Source organism: Lathyrus oleraceus, chromosome 1 (assembly GCF_024323335.1).
Source record: "Lathyrus oleraceus cultivar Zhongwan6 chromosome 1, CAAS_Psat_ZW6_1.0, whole genome shotgun sequence".
In the NCBI taxonomy this organism is placed as follows: Eukaryota; Viridiplantae; Streptophyta; class Magnoliopsida; order Fabales; family Fabaceae; genus Lathyrus; species Lathyrus oleraceus.
In genome coordinates this window covers 333256145-333272181 of record NC_066579.1, presented here as the reverse complement: position 1 = coordinate 333272181, position 16037 = coordinate 333256145, and the positions used below count along the sequence as shown (strand labels likewise).

General features: G+C 39.8%; 1 pseudogene; it reads right to left on the bottom strand.

Annotated features, from left to right (window-relative positions):
• Positions 1–7493: 7493 nt before the first annotated feature.
• LOC127116657 (uncharacterized) lies at positions 7494–7592 on the bottom strand (annotated as a pseudogene).
• Positions 7593–16037: the final 8445 nt, after the last annotated feature.

Here is a 16037-nt window from a genome sequence, read left to right as displayed (position 1 = left end):
TTGCATTGGACTAGGATGTTCATTGAGTTGTAATTGTTGTGTCACTCTAAGCTTTTAAGCGTGAGTGTTGTGTTTCTTGATTAAAGCTGTTAAGCACAATCAAGAGTTGTTTGAAGTATAACTTCGCCATTAACTTTAAACTAATTAAAGGTTGTAATCACTGTGGTGATTGAGGGGGAGTGAGTAGGAACTCTGGTCTTAGTTTAGATTGGAATTGCATTGGGTAGGTATTAAGTGATAGGATTAAACAGTTGGTTTAAGGCCTGAATTAATACTGCTAATAGTGGATTTCCTCCCTGGCTTGGTAGCCCCCAGATGTAGGTGTGTTTGTCACCGAACTGGGTAAACAATTCTTTGTGTTATTTACTGTCCTTTACATTTACCTGCTGTATACATTCTTGTCTGCGCAGAATCGGATGTCATAACATCCTGTGTGACATCGATAGTCTGTTACTAGAATTTCAATAACTATTTCCAAAAATCCTATTCATCACAGCAGGACAAAGCACATTGATATTTGTCATCACTTCATTAGAGAATTTGTGGAAGAGAAAATCATAGCACTGAAGCATGTTACTACTGAAATGCAATTAGCTGACAAATTTACAAAGGCTTTGGATGCTAATCAGTTTGAATGCTTAAGAGGGAAATTGGGGATTTGTATTCATGAGAATTTATAGCAATTAAAGTGGAGTGGAAAAGGTAATAAAAATATTGTCTGCCCACTTAAAAGAAAGTGCCTCATTTATGATAAATCATTACCTAGTATTGGAACTAGTATCTATACCATTTCCACACGCTACCTTAACACAACCATTTCCATCTTCATCCAACTTCTCAGACAACCTCTGCTAGGGCAACAAGATTTTTCTCAAAAGTTCAACAAAATGTCACAACATCCCTCATCCTCTAGATCAAAACCCACTCACAAAGCAAGGATGCCCTCCATGGAGTTTCTGGGTGAAGATATTTTGGAGGTTATTCCTCTTTCTGTAATCCCAGGCGATGCCCCTGGTCCTTCTTCCACAGCTGGAAACAATCAAGGTAACAACTCTGAAAATCCTCCTCCTAAGGATGACACGCATTATACAGATCGCGTTATTAGGAACCTGGTAACTAGGATTCTAAACGAAGGGCATGCAATCAAGGGTGTTTCGACCCCTCTGTCTAGAAGGGACCCCTCACCTGAGGTGGAACCTCAAATTGAGAAAGATGATGACTCATCTAGATTAGAGAAAGACATTGTTGCTGATGGACTGTGCTCTCTAGGAAACACCATGCCTAGCAAGAATCCTATAGATGTTTCTCATTCTAAGAAGCCTGACACTACTAAGAGAGTAATTGATTTGGAGGAAGAAAGTTTAGAAGAAGAATATGACACCTTGGTTCATCACTTGAAACCAAGTGTTGCAAGGAAAATGAAAACCAAGAAAGGCAAGACTATGGCTGAGATGTTGACATCCAGAACAGGTAAGAAGGTTGCTGGTGTAGGACCCTCTAAATCATGGAGTAAAGTAGAGCTCAAGAAGAGGAAGGTCAGAGAAAGTTCTGACTCTGAAGATGATGTCGAAGACGATGTCCCAGACATCTCTCCTGTTAAAAGGCAAACTGTTAAAAAGTCTTCAGCTAAGGTTGCAGCTGTGCATTTGGACAACATTTCCTTCTATCTGGAAGATGGTGCTGCCAAATGGAAATTTGTTATACATAGGAGAGTTGTTGTGGAGAGGGAGCTAGGGAAGGAGGCTGTAGAAGTGAAGGAGGTTATGGAATTGATCAAGACTGTTGGTTTGATGAAAACAGTTGTTGCATTGCCCCAATGTTTTGAAGGTTTAGGGAAGGAGTTTGTGGTGAATATCCCAGAGGATATTTCTGACAAGAGTAGCAAAGAGTTATGCAAGGTCTTTATGAGAGGAAGGTGTGTAAGGTTCTCCCCAACCATAATCAATAAGTTCCTAGGGAGAAGAACTGAAGGAGTTGTGGAGTTAGAGGATACAAACAATGAAGTCTGTAGGACAATCACTGTTGGCCAAGTCAAGGAATGGCCAAGCAAAAAGCATCTATCAGCTGGCAAAGTAACTGTTAAATATGCCATCTTGCATAAGATTGGTTCAGCCAACTGGGTGCCAACTAACCATATCTCAAATATCTCTAATGGTCTTGGAAGGATAATTTATGTTATTGGAACCAGGCTCAACTTTGATTTTGGAAGGTTGATCAGCCACCATTTATAGTAAGTTTTCATTACTAATCCGACGCAAAACAGAGACATTTGACACACTGTGCACGCATTTAAGGTACAATTCGAGTAGTTTTACTTTCGTTATGTCATTTACGCATTTTTAATCTTTATTATGTTTTATTTTGTTTATTTTGATTTTATGCGTGGAATAGATGTGTTTTTGTCAGACAGATCTAGGTAGAAGAACCGGAGAACTCATAACACGACAGTGCGAGAGTCTGGTATGAAGAAGAGCGGAAAATCCCAGTACAGGAGGCCTGACACGGCCACCAGTGTCAGCTGACACGGGCCGTGTCAGGGAAAGGGAGACAGAGGAAGAAAATAGTAGCCTCACACGGCCACCCGTGTCAGCTGACACGGGCCGTGTCAGGCAGAACCTCACCCTGTGTTAGGCATGCCAAGGGCGTGTCAGGATAGCCAGTAGGCATCTTTGGACCTGTCCAACTGCTGCTGGGAACTTTCACTATAAAAAGAGGTCTTCTACCAAAGGAAAAATGATCCTAGAGTACAGCAAACCATAGTATTGTGAAGCAATCAAGTATTACAGAGATCAAGGCATTTGGAGAGCTAAAGAGATTCATGAGCGGGAGCGATTGAAGATCAAAGTCATTCAGTTACTTGTAATGTGTAATTTTTATCTTGCATTGGTTTTAAATAATATGAATAGCTAAACCCCCCAATGCTAGGGGGTGTCCCTGATTTAGAATTGTAATGAATTTGAGTTTACATTTGCATTTATAATATTTTATTTACGGTAACCTTTTGATGTGTTTCTTGCTTTCTCTTTCGGACCAATCGAGATTGATCTATGGTTATCACCTAGGCTGGACCGCCAGTGATAAGGTTTTCATCAGGTTACTCTGCAGTAGATATCACCTAGGACTAGGGATACCCTGTATGAACCAGAGCATTCTTGATATTATACAGCTTAACTTCACCCTCATTGGCTATGGACATGGGAATGAGGGTAGATTGATTAAAGGTTTTCTCACCAAGGACTTGGGAGAAAATACCCTTGAGAACTGGTAGTAATTGATATTTGTTGATGCAATAGTAACTCAGAGTTATTACAGGGATAAATCATACACCTTCCCTGGCATTGTTCCTTTTTCTCCATAAACCCTTATTTTCTTATTGCTTTATTATTTTCTTTTTACACTCAAAAAACCCAAATTAATACTTTTTGTTTAATTGAATGATAATTTAAACTCGATACTACGTGTAGTCCTTGAGATCGACATTCGGGGATTTTCCTCATTATTACTATAACAGGCAAAATAGTACACTTTCTATTTTCCCGATCAAAGGTTCATGTTTCAACAAATTGTTAGACATGCCTCCACTAATGCAGTAAAGCTGCCTATTGCCTTTCCCTCTATCATTTGTGGAATTATTTTAAGCCAGCCGCCATTGTCCATTCACTACAAGTTATTTGAAGGAAGCCATGCCAATGATATTGTCATGACATCTGCAAGGAAGGATTCAGCCTCTCAAGGTGGCTTGATTGCTCAATTGAAAGAAACTTGTAAGGAGCTGGAAACTGGGATTAGGGTTTCCAAGGCTAGGAAAGAGGCTTTAGAGGTTCTCATTAGTAGCTTAGAGCAAGAAGAGATGGATAAGGTTGGTGAAGCCAAGGATTCAGATGCCCATACCTCAAGTGAGAGGTCCAATTCTCAAGATCAATCTAGTGGAAGTTCTGAATCTGAAGGTGAAGAAGATGCTACTTCCTCAGACTAGGTTGTGATGGTCCCCCTGCTATGAAGACTGTGTGTTCTGGATGTTGTTCTGGATGATGTTCTGGATGTTTTGGTTGCTGGATGATTTATTGTTTTTCTGTTTAATCTTTGTAATTTTTGGCAGTCCTTTTTGATGCCATGATGTAATATTTGGGCTCTTTATGAGTTCCATGGATTTCTGATTATCTCAGCTATTGCAGCTGTGTATAATTATGGTGTGTACCGCCTGACATTTATGTTTTAACATTTTATATGTTATAACATCCCTTGTGACATTCTCTGCTAGACTAATTGACATTTACTTTGTCTAATTGGTCACTTTGGTCTATTTTGACTAAAAAAAAGGGGAGAAGTGATATGGAGAGCTGCAGTTAAATGTGTGGATGTGGAGATCTGCAGTGTTGTTGTAGCTAGCTAGGCTAAACAGATGAACAGATGAACAACTGATGTTGAAAGAGATGTCTGATGTTGAACAGAATGATGTTCTGTTCTGTGATGATGGAGGAGATGTCTGATGTTCTGTGTATGTTCTGTGTTGCACAGGTGATGTTGAAGGAGATGTCAGAGGGTAACTCTGAATGTTACAGGTGCTGAAGGAGATGTTTGTATTAACAGACTTAGGGGGAGAAGAAGTACCCATGTGTTGTATGTGTGGTTTACTAGTTGCTAGTAATTCTGTTTGCTTCTGCTGCTGCTTAAACGCTATTATGTTGTTTAACTGCTGATGTTTTTTTTTATGAACAAAATGGACTGATATATGTTTTAGCCAAAATTTGCCAAAGGGGGAGTTTGTTGGTTCTAAGTGTTGGCAGCAATTTTGATAAAACAAAGAGTGTTCATAATATGTTACATGTGATGTCTTAACATAACATATCTTGTACCTGCTGGTGGTTTAAAATATAATTATGCAGGATTGTTTCAGGATGTCATACCCGATGTCATGACATCTGATATAATGTACATGATGGATATTTAAAATGGAATTATGCAGGATTGTTCCAGGATGTCAGACCCGATGTCATGACATCTGTACACAGAACATTCAGTCTGAATGTTATGTGCTATGTGATTGCGCTTTTGAAGGCAATATTGATAACACGAAATTATATCGCTTTTTAAGACTTAATTCAATTAAATTATTTTATCATTTACGCTAATTTATCCCATTTTATCAGATATTATGCAGTATTTCTTTTCTATTTATATCAGGTACCCATTTTGAAGCAAAAGTGAAAAAGGGAAGAAAAGGAGGGGTAAAAAGCAACAAAAAGGAGAGAAAAGGAACCAAAGGCCAAAGCCCAGCCCAAAGCGCACAAGTCACCAATGCTGTGCCTGTGACGGACGTCACAGGACGCGTGACGAGCGTCACGCGAAGCAGCCTTGTGACGGACGTCACACATGGTGTGACGAACGTCACACCAGTCCTCTATATTTTTGGCGCAAGGAACTCAACTGACCACGTTGAAGCCCACTTCCACTCACGCTTAACCCTCGGAAGCCTACTACCATGCACGCGGAAACCCTTGAAAAGTGGTTACACCAGCAGCTTATAAATAGCAGCAAATTGGGAACTTCCAGACACACAGTTTTTGCACGCTCAGTCTTGCGGAAGCTCTGCCAAATTTTTTTTCACGCCTTTGCCTATTTTTCTTCCTTTCCAGCATCGTTCACTTTATTTATTTTATTTTGCAAGCTTTGTTTTCTTTTTCCCTTGCAATTTATTTTCCCCGTTCTTAGCTTTTAGATATTTTTCGCGTAGTAGTTTCTACACCGGAAACTACTGGGCAACTTTATACCGGATTTAACCTTACGTTATTTTCGAGTTTTTTTATTTCCTTGATTTAATTTACTGTTTAATTGAAGAATCGAAGAACAAATCCTACCGGCTTGTGGTGGAGTGTTCAAGACCATTGTATTACGCATTCAGGTTCTTTAATTGTTATTTAATTTTTATGCTTTATTCTACTGTTTATTTACATTGCATGCCTGGAATGAGTCTGTTTATGCATGATATAGATTCTTATTTATTTAGCATGTCTGGCTAATTTGCCTAGGTATCGGTATGTAAAGTAAGCAGAAAGAGGGATCAAAACTAAGTCGGTCTATTCAAACTTAAAATTAGAATCAATCTTTTTATGGTCTTAACTTACAGGTTTAATAACAAGATTTTTTACAAAAGTAAAAGACATAAAGAAGTTGAAACCAACAGAGCGAGAGTTTGAGGTTTTAACTGGACAGTGTAAGTTAGTCATTAAATCTATCTCAGGGCGAGAGCAAGTTTTAGAATTAATTAAATTCTGACCTTTTTCCAAAAAGTATTTTTAAAGATTGAATGTGAGGACGAGAGTTAAGCATTTAGATTTAATTGTATAACCTAAGTCAACAGAGCGAAAGTTTGAGATAAGGGTGTTTAAAACGGTCAGTATTTTCTTAAAAAGAGTTTCTGCAACTTTATTGTTTTCAAAATATGATTTTTGACTTAATTATAAGTGACAGCAACATTAACATAAGATCATGGTTTCTTCAACAGAGCGAGAGTTTGAGATAAAACCTTTAACCAATAAAGTTAGTCGAAACGATTTATTTTAAAACCGAGAGACCGACAAGGAATTGATTCCCTAGTTTTGACGAACTACATACCGATATCCGTTTTATTGATATTTAATCTAGATATTAGTTTAGCTCTTAGCTCCCTTCCCCAAACAATCAAACATTTTCACCTTAGATTTACGTAGTAACCTTAGATAACGGTACATCGATTCATAAGTCCCTGTGGGATCGATATCTTTTAAAACTACGCGATAGAACTGTGCACTTGCAGTTTGTATCCCATTCTCGACTCACACAGTCGAGCGATCAAGTTTTTGGCGCCGTTGCCGGGGACTTTTATTCAATCGATATCGTAACTCTTCCGTTACGCTGTAGAGACTAAGGTTTCTTTTTCCTTCTATTCTTTCTTTCGTTGATTTGTATGCCACGCACTCGCTCTCAAGGCGAACCGCTCTATTTACGAATCAACGATATCGAACTATATCTCCGAGTCTTACGACGAATTCGGGAATATCGTGCTGAAAACAATCTCCCTCCTATAAACCTTCCTGATATCAAAAACATTTTTCCTTCTTTAACCGAGATGGCAGAACCAGCTCGTGCTCTTAGAGATTACGCCGCTCCATCGCAAGATGAACCGCATTCAAGTATTGCTCCGCCCGCAATCGAAGCAAACAACTTTGAACTTAAACCTTCACTGTTGCAGGCTGTGCAACAGAACCAATTCTCTGGAAATCTTACCGAAGATCCAAACCTTCATTTATCCGTATTTGTTCAATACGCTGATACTGTTAAAGCTAATGGTGTCACTTCAGAGGCAATTCGACTTCGTCTTTTTCCTTTCTCATTAAGAGATAGCGCTAGAAGATGGCTTCAATCTCTTCCTTCTAACTCAGTCACCACATGGAACGAGTTGAAGAAAGTTTTTCTTGCCCGATATTTTCCGCCAAGCAAAACAGCTATGTTAAGAGCCCAGATAAACGGATTTAAACAAAAGACAACGAGTCTCTTTTCGAAGCATGGGAAAGATACAAAGACATGATGAGACTTTGCCCACACCATGGTTTGGAAGACTGGTTAGTAATTCACACATTTTATAATGGTCTCTTATACAATACAAGGTTAACAATAGACGCCGCTGCAGGTGGTGCACTAATGAACAAACCTTATGCTGATGCTTACCAGCTTATCGAGAGCATGGCCCAAAACCACTATCAGTGGGGAACCGAACGAACAACAGTGGAAAAACCTCAACCGAAAACTGGCATGTACGAGATAAGTAACCTTGATCACGTCAATGCAAAAGTGGATGCTTTGGTCCAGAAAATTGAAAGTTTAAACGTATCACCACCAACCGCCGTGGTTGCTATAACTCAGAATTGCGAGGTCTGTGGAATCCAAGGCCACACTCCTGCGGAATGTCAACTCTTGACTGGAATCCAAACAGAGCAAGTAAACTATGCTCAAGGAAGCCCCTATTCGAATACCTATAACCCAAATTGGAAGAACCATCCAAACTTTTTATATAAGAGTAATAATGCTTTATACGCACCTGGACAGTCTCCGAATCAAACCCCATCTATACCTCCGGGATATCAGAAACCAAATCCTAACAATAATACCCCTAGAAAATCCAACTTGGAAATCATGATGGAAAACTTTATAGCTTCCCAACAACAAACCAATAAAGATTTCTTAAACCAGAACATACACACTGGCGAACAACTTAAACAACTAGCAAGCAAAGTAGATGCCTTGGCTACCCATAACAAAATGTTAGAAACCCAAATATCTCAAGTAGCTCAACAACAAGCACCTACTGCTGCACCAACTGGTACATTCCATGGACAGCCCCAACCTAATCCGAGAAGCCAAGCTCATGCAATTATATTAAGAAGTGGAACGGAAGTGGAAGGACCGTCTGATCCAAGGATAGAAAACCAAAACCCTAAGAAATCTACTGAGGAAAGTGAACCTAAGGAAAAGGAAGAGAGTAATAAGGATACCCTAGAAAAGAAGGAACCTTATGTACCTCCACCACCTTACAAACCACCTATACCTTACCCTCAAAGGCTTGTTAAAACCAAAGATGTAGGCCAATTCAGAAAATTTGTTGATCTCCTTAAGCAATTAAACGTTACAATTCCATTTACCGAAGCTATTACGCAGATGCCCTCATATGCTAAATTCTTAAAAGAAATTCTTTCTAATAAAAGGAAACTTGAGGATAGTGAAACCGTCACACTCCCTGCCGAATGTAGCGCTATAATCCAAAACATGCCCCCTAAACTCAAGGATCCAGGTAGCTTCTCTATACCCTGTCACATAGGAAAATTTGTCATCGACAAAGCCTTATGCGATTTAGGAGCCGGAATTAGCGTTATGCCTTTATCCATATGTAAGAGACTGGAAATGGGAGAATTAAGACCGACCAAGATGTCTGTACAACTAGCAGATCGTTCCATCAAATATCCTGTAGGAATCCTTGAAAACGTTCCCGTACGCATAGGTCAGTTTTACATTCCCACTGACTTCACAATTATGGACATTAGAGAAGATGATACTACACCTATTATACTAGGAAGACCATTCTTAGCAACTGCCGGTGCAATCATAGACGTAAAACGAGGAAGACTCACCTTCGAAGTAGGTGAAGAGAAAATTGAATTCATTCTTTCCAAATTCTTGAAAGCACCTGCAATAGAAGATACATGTTACTTCACGGATATCATCGATGAATGCATAAAAGAAGCAGAGTCAGGAGAAGACAAATCATCAGACTATCTTTTAGAAGACAAATCTAAACAATGCTTAGCAATAACACCAGATCCTACGTAGTGTCTTAACAAACCAACCCCTGATTTGAAAACACTTCCCAAAAATCTGAGATATGAATTCCTAGACTTAGAACTTGAACGACCTGTGATAGTCAATGCAGATCTAGGAAGACTCGAAACAGAAAAACTCCTACATATCTTAAGAAAATATCCAACCGCACTAGGATATCACATAACCGATCTTAAAGGAATAAGCCCTTCTATTTGTATGCATCGCATCATGTTAGAAGAAGACGGTAAAACCTCTAGGGAACACCAGAGAAGACTAAATCCGATCCTAAGTGAGGTAGTGAAAAAAGAAATAACCAAGTTATTAGAAGCAGGTATTATATATCCTATATCTGATAGCAAATGGGTCAGTCCTGTACACGTTGTACCAAAGAAAGGAGGCATAACCGTTATTGAAAACGAAAAAGGAGAAACTATAACTAAACGAATCGAATCGGGATGGAGAATGTGCATTGATTATAGGAAACTAAACAAAGCAACCCGAAAAGATCATTTCCCTTTACCATTCATTGACCAAATGTTAGAACGATTAGCAAAACATTCACATTTCTGTTATTTAGACGGTTATTCAGGCTTCTTTCAAATACCAATTCACCCTGATGACCAAGAAAAGACAACATTCACATGCCCTTTTGGTACCTTCGCGTATAGACGAATGCCGTTTGGTCTGTGTAATGCCCCTGCAACTTTTCAAAGATGCATGATGGCAATTTTTGCCGACTTTCTCGAAAACATCATGGAAGTATTCATGGATGACTTTTCTGTGTACGGACAAAGTTTCGAAGAATGCCTTGAAAACCTGGAAAGAGTTCTTGAACAATGTGTAAAAGTAAACTTAGTACTTAATTGGGAAAAGTGCCACTTTATGGTACAAGAAGGAATTGTTTTAGGACACATCATCTCGAACAGAGGAATTGAAGTAGACAAAGCCAAAATAGAGGTAATCGAAAATCTTCAACCCCCAAGAACCGTGAGAGAAGTACGAAGCTTTTTAGGACACGCCGGTTTCTACCGACGATTCATCAAAGACTTCTCTAAGATAACTAAACCCTTAACCGGACTATTAATGAAAGATGCTGAATTCATATTCGACGATAACTGTTTAAAAGCATTTCAAACTCTTAAACAAGCATTGATCTCCGCACCCATTATGCAGACACCAGACTGGAATGAACCATTCGAAATAATGTGCGATGCCAGTGATTATGCTGTAGGTGCTGTTTTAGGACAAAGAAAGGATAAAAAGCTCCATGTTATATATTACGCTAGCAGAACCCTGGATGAAGCACAGATGAATTATGCCACAACCGAAAAAGAACTCCTAGCAGTAGTATTTGCGCTAGATAAATTTCGTTCTTATTTGGTAGGAGTCAAAATAATAGTTTACACTGATCATGCTGCTATCAGGTACCTTCTAACAAAAAAGGATGCTAAACCTAGACTCCTAAGATGGATCTTGTTACTACAAGAATTCGACTTAGAAATCAAGGACAAGAAAGGAACTGAGAACGTAGTAGCAGACCACCTCTCTAGACTTGAGAACCTTGAACCAGAAAGAACATCCATTAATGATGATTTCTCGTATGACAAACTCATAGCTACTTTGGAAGAGAACAACTCCGACATGCAAGTAGAAACCACCTTAGCTATATCTGTCATACCATGGTACGCTGATCTAGTCAATTATTTAGCTGCCGGAATAGTTCCACCTACTTTATCTTACCAGCAGAAGAAAAGATTCTTCCATGACATAAAACACTATTACTGGGATGATCCCTTACTTTTCAAAAGAGGTCCCGATGGTATTTTCCGTCGATGTGTACCCGAAGAAGAGGTAGAAAATATAATCCAACACTGTCACTCCGCGCCTTATGGTGGACACACAAGTACATCCAAGACCTGCTCAAAAATCCTACAAGCTGGCTTTTATTGGCCAACTATATGGAAGGACGTACATGCGGCTATTAAGGAGTGTGACAGATGTCAACGCACGGGAAACATATCTAGACGTGACGAGATGCCACAAAAAGGTATTTTGGAAGTAGAGATTTTTGACGTGTGGGGAATAGACTTCATGGGACCGTTTCCATCCTCTTTCGGTAACAAGTACATACTCGTGGTGGTTGACTACGTATCAAAGTGGATCGAAGCTATAGCTTCTCCAACTAATGACACCCGAGTAGTAACTAGACTCTTTAAAAATATAATTTTTTCCGAGATTTGGCATCCCAAGGATAGTAGTCAGTGATGGTGGATCGCACTTTATATCCAAGGTACTCGAAAAACTACTACTTAAATATGGAGTGAGACATAGGATAGCAACACCTTACCACCCTCAAACCAGTGGACAAGTGGAAGTATCTAACAGAGAAATCAAGCAAATACTAGAAAAAACGGTCGCCACTTCAAGGAAAGATTGGTCATTGAAATTACCAGAAGCTTTATGGGCATACCGAACTGCTTATAAAACTCCCATAGGGACGACCCCATTTAAGCTCATTTATGGAAAATCCTGTCACCTCCCGGTAGAATTAGAACACAAAGCCTATTGGGCTATTAGAAATTTAAATTTGAATTATAAAGCCGCCGGTGAAAAGAGAATCCTTGACATAAACGAATTAGAGGAACTCAGAAGAGACGCCTATGAAAATGCCAAAATCTATAAAGAAAGAACAAAACAATGGCATGATAAGCGTATATCAAGGAAAATCTTCAAGCAAGGCGACGCAGTACTCTTATTTAACTCCAGACTAAAATTATTCCCGGGAAAACTACGATCCAGATGGTCAGGACCTTTCCATATCACTAAAATCTTTCCCAGTGGAGCGGTAGAAATTAAAGGACAATCTACAGAACCGTTCACCGTAAACGGGCAACGTCTGAAACATTATCACTATGCGGAAACCAACGAGGATTCGCAAATTCTACACTTAGACGAAACGCCCCCAGGACTCATAGACAATATTTAACAGTTTCTCTGTCGAGCTTGCGACATTTAAACAAAGCGCTTAGTGGGAGACAACCCACAAATTAATTTGTTATTTTATTATTTTATTAGTATTATCATTTCTCTATTTTTCTCTTAATTATTCTTTTAATTTCTATTTAGTATTCATTATTGATTTATTCAAAAAGAAAAAAATATATCTATATATATAATAATAATTCTATTCTTCTTTCGGCATTTGGCCAAATCCTGACTTAAACTCATGTTTTCTTTTCTCTAGTTAACACTAACCAGATGGGACATTTTGACCGTATGGGTATCAAGTTCAGAGGAATGGCTCAGAAACGAAGGTTTGAAGAACTAGCCACTAGAGAGATGCTACCTAGTTTATATGCTGATGATTGGGCTATGACTGCCCTTGGACTGAGACAGAGTGTCCTGTTTTTGCTGAATCAGATAGGATGGGAGACCTCCCCTATTCTGAGACCTTTCACCACCTACCGGAGACTCACATTAGAATTCCTTAGTTCATTAATCTATCTACCTAGCCATGGAAAAGGAATTACCAGAGGTTTTATCCAGTTCAGAATGTTCAATATGGAGTACCAATTTAATACTAGAGACTTCACCAACCTTTTGGGTTTTCCTACCTCCTTTGATACATTCACTATAAGCCAGGAAGAACTTCTTGAATATAGAGAGCTTGAACACTTTTGGGGTAAGCTGACTGGAAATGATGAGCCCGAAGAACATGAGTTTCTCTCTGGAAACATACATAACCCGACTTTTCGCTATTTCCATAAGATCCTGACCCACACTTTATTTGGGAAGAAGCCAAATAGTACTTCAGTTTCACGTGATGAACTCTTCATCATATTTTGTGCTTCCCAGAACCGTCCAGTAAACGGTGCTACTTTTATGTTAGCTAATTTGGACCACCTTATCCAGGATGAGAGAGCACCCATTAGAATAGGCGGCCTGATAACTATGATAGGTAATGCTATTGGACTACGTCAGCCTATGCTTGACCTGAACCCTTTTTGTGGCATTACCACTATGAGTATACCTTTCCTCTTCAACACTATGTTTATAGCAAACATAGGGTCTGATGAGTTTGAGCTCGTTATTGATAACCAGGTTCTCTGCCTATTCACCCTGCCCGATCCTAGGACTAGTGTTCATAACCAAAGGAACTGGCTCTACAACCTGAATGAAACCCCAACTCCTGCTGGATCCACTGAATCCATCCAGGATTATGAGATTTGTGATGACTATGAGCATTATGTTGACCATATCTCTCTTGCTGAATCTGACCCTCAGACTCCATCCGGCTACCATGATATTAATCCTCCTCCTCAGCCTGTCCTGACCGAAGAATCAGCCATGCCTGATCTCCGACATCATATGCCAGGAACAGATATTAAAACCGTCATTGAAGCCTTGATGTCAGAACAAAACGCCCTCAGGGAAGACTTCCACAGCTTGAGACTTGCAGTCCTAGAACACATGAGCAGCACGGCAAGTCAGTTACGTATGTTACGGCATCATGTTAACTCTTTTACTCCTCCGGCCAGAGATCCGAAGATAGATGGAATTTAGTTATTTTTCTTTCTAAGTTATTTAGTTTTAGGCTAGATTTTTTCATTAATGTTATTTGAATTCATGTTTATTTTTATTTCATTTTATTATTTTCCCTTCCTGTAATACATTATGATCAATTTTTATTTGAATCTGTTTAGTTAATTTATTTTGCAATGCCTATTATGCTCTACTGTTATTACTTATTATTATTATTATACAAAGCAATTAAGCATGCATACTAAATTAAGCTACAGACTAAAACGTTCATAAGCAGAATAAAATATTAAATTACGCTACCAAGTGATTCTGTGAAGCGCTACTAAGCCTTTCCAAAAAGGAAGTGTGACGAGCGTCACACCACCCATGACGGGCGGCACACTTAGTGCCTGTTACGAGCGTCACAGCCTTGTGACGAGCGTAACGCTTCTCAGACATGTGAACGTTAGGGAGCCGTTGGAGACGAACGTTACACCCCCCACCTTTTTTTTACATTCCCCATTCATTTTTCATTTACCACAATTAATTACTTTTCAACCACTCTTTCTTTTCACCTCCCACATTTTACCTATAAATACCCTCCAAACTTCCTTCTTTCACCACAAACAACTCTCTCATATCAAATATACAATTCTTTTCTTTTCCAAATCACTCATTCAAAAATTCATCACAATGGCGGGAAATCAAGATTTCGGAAATATCATCTTCCGATCCGGAGATGACAACTATCAGCAAGAGCAATTCGAGCGCTTCCAACAGCGAGGCGTCGCTCCCACCAGGTACCCCGATTTAACTTGTTTACAACAATTGGGCTTACACCAAGGTATCGAGTGGATGCTCCGTAGAGCCGATTTAACCTTCCTTTGCACCCATAACCAACCCACCTATCCTTCCCTAACCTTAGAATTCCTAAGTTCTTACGACTACACCACTCCCGCCGGTGAAGGTGAATTTCTAACCGGTGCAGCAACCTTCCGTATGTTTAACACCGAGTACTCTCTAACCCAACGCCAATTGAGTGCCATGCTGCAATTTCCCACAGAAGGTCTGCTCCATGCCAGAATTCCCCCAACCTCAAACTGGAACACAGTTCTAGTTTTCGACCTATTTAAGAAAATTTCCGGTATCAATACCTACAACTGGGAAGAACTCCTTCTCTCCCACATCCATAACCCCACCATCCGCTATTTTCTCCGTATCCTACAAAACACACTCTTTGGAAGACCAAACAACAGTAAGGTCAACTCAAAAGAACTCTTTTTCCTCCAGTGCGTTTTCGAATCGGATACTACGGTAAACGCCGCCTCTTTTCTCCTTCATCATATCCGCACCTTATGTGCTAGAGGCCGGCAACCATTCATAATTGGTGGATTAATAACCTCCATAGCACTTGGCCTGAACCTAGGGGATAAACTCCAAACTTTAGAATCCCTACCACCCCTGTCTATGGATATCAGCTATTGTCGCTCCAGCCGCCTGATTAAAAACAGAGTAGGCGGAGGCTATTATCTGATGGTGAACAACCAAGCAGTCCCAAGTGTTGTGCTACCCAATACCACCCTAACCGATGTCACAAACCCGAACCGCCACCTCTACGATCTTAGCGCCCCTGAAACCACCGACCCTTCACAAACAAACCAGCAAACAGACGAGTTTGAAGAAATGGAACAAGGTGATCATCCGCCAACACAACCGTCAGTCCCGCTCAACCCTTCCAGTAATGCAGCCGGCCCATCCTCCCAACGTCGTCGACGACGAAGGCCTGCGACCAACGATGACATTATGGATGCTATCGATGGAATGCAGGCACAGAATACAGAGATGATGCAGATGATGCGTCAAATGCAACAGCAACAGGATGCTCGGAATGCCATAACCGACCAGCGGTTTACTGAGTTGTTTAGCAGATTCGACAGCTTAGACATGCGTCAAAGATCACCAGGACCAAGAACCAGAGGTGGAAGGCAGCCTTAGTTGTATTTTTCTTTTTCCTTTCCATTTTGTATTCCTTTCCCTTCAAACATCGAGGACAATGTTTAGTTCAAGTATGGGGGGGAAATTATTCTTTCCATTCCCATCTTTGTTTCAAGTTTGTACTCTCCCTTTTCATTGTTATTTCCTTATAAAAACAAAATATTGTT